Source organism: Mesoplodon densirostris, chromosome 1 (assembly GCF_025265405.1).
Source record: "Mesoplodon densirostris isolate mMesDen1 chromosome 1, mMesDen1 primary haplotype, whole genome shotgun sequence".
In the NCBI taxonomy this organism is placed as follows: domain Eukaryota; kingdom Metazoa; phylum Chordata; class Mammalia; order Artiodactyla; family Ziphiidae; genus Mesoplodon; species Mesoplodon densirostris.
Genome location: NC_082661.1, coordinates 28624032 through 28629098, shown reverse-complemented (window position 1 = coordinate 28629098; position 5067 = coordinate 28624032).

Sequence of the window (5067 nt, the reverse complement as noted above, 5' to 3'; positions counted from 1 at the left end):
ACCCGCTGGTCACACCCACCCCAGTGACAGCTTTACTTCTTTTCTGTCCATTACACAAACTTAGTCACACCTAGTTTGCAACAGTTACACGAACACAGCAGCACACACTCAGTCACCCCCAGTTGCACATGCTCCGTTTCATCAATCAGCTGCACATGTCCAGTCTCTCAGTTGCACACACTTTCCTGACACACTCAGTTGATGCTGGAGAACCTGGCCACACACACACACACACACACCCTCAGCCCCAAGGTCGCTCCCTGGACTGGCACCTGTTAGGCGGAGACAAGGTAACTTGCTGATGGCAGCCCTGGATCTGGAAATGCAGAGGTGGGGCCCCAGGAAAACTCAGGGTGGGAATTCTTCATCCCGAGTATTGCTCCCCCCTCATACACATGCACCAGGCCTAGGACCACCACCTTCCTTTGCTCTAGTCCAAGGAGCCTCATCTGTGGGAGACACAGCCTGCGGACCCATCCGGGATCAGGCTCCCAGCTCCCCCAGGCCTGCTAACCTCTGCCCAAGACCTCATTCATGCACATGCAGTCTAGGGAGGCACACATTTTGCACACAAACCAACCATCCACAGTTCTACAGCCCAACCATCACTACCCAGCACACCCACAGTTCTAACCTGGACTCACAGCACCCGCAGCCGGCCAGGGGACTCTCCACTTTACCACAGCGGCTTCCAACCTGCTGACCCTCGTGACCCCAGTTTGCTCAGGTTCCAGGTCCCCTCTCCCTCGTCTTGCAGTCCCTATCCTTGTCCATTCTGGGTCCCTTATCTAGTCACTCCCCCTACACCTCATGCTCCCTTAGGCCCCTTCCCAGGTGTGTGTGTGTTGGAGGAACATCCATATTCTCGGCACAAACCGCTTTCTGGGCCGTGAGAAAGAGGGGTTGGTTGTTGGAGTAGGGAGCAAAGTCAAGGTACCCTGGGTTCCAACGGCAGGAGACATGCAGGGCGATGTGAGTGGACTTCCCTGGACCTGGAGGCTCCGAAGGGTGGGGAGGAGGGGGTCCCCGCGGCGACTGGCAGGGGCGGAGGGGAGGCGCGCGGCCCCAGCCCGTCCCTTTCAGGGGGGACTCATGCATCAAACTTCAATTTTCCGGACGATTGAATTAGTGATTTTTTTTCTCTGAACTAAAATACACTTAAGTCTTTGGGATTAATTACCACGTTCTGGTCCCTCAGACTGGAGTATTACTTATCGGAGCTGCGTCTGACACCGGCCCGACACCTCGTAAAATAAGGAACTGCGCCTCCTGGCCTCACCAGGCGCCGCCCGCAGGACCCCGGGTCGGAGAAGGCGGAGCAGGGAAAGTCGAGCCAGCCGGGCCCAGCCCGTCCGCGCCCCGCGGGGTCCCGGGCCGGGAGAGCAGAACCCGCCCGCGTCCTGGGACTTGGCAAGCAGGGCCGAGGCCCCGGACCCAACGGGGAAGGAAGAGGCAGAGCCGGGTCGCTTCTCTTGGGCAGCCGGGAACCGAAAGCGGGTCTGCAGAGAGGCCAGAGTCCTGAGCACGCAGGCCTGCGACGGCCCCAGGCTATAAAGTAGCTCCACCACAGGGCTGGAGGCCAGGAGGGTCCCAAACCTTAACGAACCTCGCCCCGAGAATGGGCGCAGGGCCCACAGCCCCTCACACGATCCACGCCACACTTGTACGTACACTCACACTCGGAGAACAAACACGTAATGCACACGCCCGGCTCCCACGGAGCGGACACATGCAGTGCACACACCACGCACAGCCGCACCTGAGGCAGGCCCAGCCGGCGCCTGTTAGGAGACCAGGGCCTGCACTTGGATTCGAGGCCCTCTCCCATCACAGGTCCCCGCTGAAGCACCCGAAGCGTGGCCAAGGCCATCCCAGCGCCCTGGGCGGCGTGCGGGTAGCTGCTCTCATCAGAGCCGGGATTGCCTGGGAGAGGGTGGGCTAGAGCCCAGGCCTCCCTGGATCCCCAGCTCCTCGCTCGCATCTCCAGACGAGCCCTTCAGCCCTTGCCCTCGGTCGTCGCCGCCTCCCTGCGCGATAGGGCCAGGAAACTAGCCCCGCGCCGCGCTGCCCGCTCGGACCGAATCGGGATGCCACGGCCACACGCGCTGTCGGCCTGGTTCCGGAAGCCCACCGGCAGCCTGGCGGAGGCATCGAATCCAACACAGACGAGAAGACTGCGGGGCGGCTGGAATCCGCTTCCCAAAAAGTGTGGGACCCAGCGCGGCGCGCTCTCTCCAGCGCTCCTTGGGGTCAAGCCCTGGGCTCCGCGTTCGCCTCTCTCCCCTTCCCTCCGACGACGGTGCGGTCCCTCCTTCTGTCCGCCCTCGTTCTGGCCTATAGAAACAACGAATTCCTCCTCATCTTTCAAGGCCTGGGTCGAAAGCCACCTCCTCCGTGAAGCCCCCACTACCCCGGCCCTAAGTCGGTTCTCCGAGCTCTGCAAAGGGCACTTCCCTGCCCTTCGGCCCAGGTCTCCTATCTGCGCTGGGGTGCGGCGGGTCTCGTCTGCTAGACTGGGAGCTCCTTGAGGGTAGGAACTGAATCTGATTCGTTTCCATTTCCCCAGCCCCCAGCGGGACCTGGCGCAGAGAAGAGGCACAACAAACATTTGCTGAATTGAATGGATTTTCCCCTTTATTTTATTAATCCTTCCCCTTCCTTCTTTCCTTCCTTCTTTTCCTTCTTCCTTCCTCCCTCGTTACTTTTTATTTCTTGGTTATATTCAATTGTCATGTTTTTCAGGCTCATTAAATCCATTTAGAGACAAAAGAATAAAAGGCAGAAGGGGAAGGAGGGGGAGGAGGGAAGGGGGAGGGGATGGGAGGGGGAGGCCAGAGAAGCAAACAAATAACCCGCTTTAACTAGACGGGCGGATAAATGGCCCCGTTTCTCCTCAGCCCCGATGCGCCTGCTTAGCTGCGCGCCCCGCGGGCTCTTCAGCTCGGGTGGGCTCAGCCCCGGGGCCGCCGCCCCCAGCCCGAAGGGATCCAGCAGGGCCCGGTCCGGGGCCGCGAAGCGGGCAGCGGCCTGAGGTGCCAGGGCCGCTTCATTGGGATTCATGGGCGTGTTGGGCGGGCGGCCCCGGGCTCAGGGCGCGGGGCGGGGGCCGGGCGGGGGCGGGGTGCGCACGGCGGGCGCAGATGCCCGAGTGACCGCCGCGCCGCGGTCCCTGCGCCGCCTTTGTGCCGGGGAGGCGCGCGCGGGGACCTAATCCATCAAATTGTCTACAAATTGTGAAGAAAATTCAAAAACCATATGGTCGCCAGCGCCGGCGCGCTCTGGGCTGCGGAGGGCCGTGGCCGCGCCCGCACCCGGAGCCGCGGGGGGCTGGGCCCGGCTATTGTCGCCTGTCAGCGGCCGCCCGGGTCCATTCGTCCCGGCCTTCATGGTCCGCGCTCCGAATTACAGACCCATCCATCCTGAGAGGGCGATTTATGTCGCTCGGGAGGAACCGGCCGCACGCCGGCCCCGCTGCCTGGCCGCCTCTTTCCTTCTTTCGTTCTCGCCTCTCTTCTCTCCCCTCTCCCCATTCCACTTTTCTCCCTCTGTCTCTGTCTCTGTTTCTGTCTCTCTCTTTGTAGCTTTTCCTCTTTCTTTTTCTCCCCCCTCTCTGGGGCTCTCCACTTTCTCGCTCTGCTTTTGAAGTGTTCTGTTCTCTTTTCTTCTATTTCTCTCTCTTCGTTTCCTCGTGGACTCGCACGTTCCCGATTCAGGCCCCGGGGCCCCATCGCCTGCCCGAGACCAGATGCACATTTCTCACATCAATTTTGCTTAGAAAGAGAGCCGAGTGGCCTGGAGGCGGGACCCTCCTCTAGTGACTGCGGCCACTCGCCAGCCCAGCGACAACAAAAGCCCAGAGAGAAACCCGCTCCGTTCGGAAAAGTAAAAGCTGCCTGTGTTCCTGCCCCAGCCGCCCTCGGGGTGCGGGGACTCCCCCAGAGTCCTTGGGAGATTGATGTCTCTGTCCCCAGCCGGGTTCGGGGCCCAGAATTTGTGAACTTTACCAGAAATCCACCCCGACTCTCAGACGCTTCGGGCTCACATCTTCCAGTGCCCGTGTGAGTAATTCAGCCTGCCCTTGGTGCCTTTGGCCTCATTTTCCTCCCTCACCCAAGGGTGAGGCCCTCTGGCGAACCGAAACTTGGGGAACCCTCAGGCTCCAGTCCGCTGCCCAACTGAGCTATATACCACACCCGAGGCTTAGCCGGTGTCCCGGGGAGCGCAGGAAGAATGCCCTTGGGTCCCGGCTGGGATGCACGAACCCCACGGCAAGTACCTCCCCCCAACCTTTGCCCCATACAAATTAATTTTGCACCCATGGCGCCCTCAAAGTACGCACACGTTTTCTCCCAGCGTTGTACGCCTCTCTTTTTACCCGGACCTGGCGAAGCCCGCTTCTCTCGCCCCCGCACTATTTATTTGGTAGCTGCCGCGTGTTTGTGGGCAAGAAGCGCCTCCTCCCTCTCACTACTTCCCCCTCACCCCTCATTCTCACGCCTGCCCTGAAACTCCTCCAAATCTCCAAGGCCTGGGCAGCCGGCGACCAGCAGCGGCGAGACACCGAGCCTGACGCGGCTTCACTGAATAAGGTCCACTCGTTCAGACACGGTCACCGCCGGTTCTAGTAAAATGGCAAAGACTTTATTTATCGGAGAAAGAGGCCTTGAGTACAGTCCGGGGAGGAGAGGGCAGGGCAGGAGCAGGGGAGTGGCACGCGGGACCCACCCTCATCCAGGCACCCTCGTCTGGCCAAGTCGAGCTAGGAGCAGGGCGTTGGATACTGCAAGACAGACCCAGAGCTGTGGAGGAGGTGGCGCGAGGGCTTAGGTCGGCCTCCTCTCAGTCTCTGTCACATGCAAAAAAATTCTAAAAAGAGTAAAAAATAATTCTTGGACTTTGGGTTCTGTTTTCGTTGGTTGGTTGATTGGTTGGTTGTTGGATTTCCCCCTGCTTTGTCCCTAACACCTGGACCCCAATAGTCAGTCCCAGGCAACCGGGAGAGGGTGGGGAGGAATCTTTAAAACAGCATTACTGGGCATTAGGAGGCAGAAATGGCATCGAAAACAG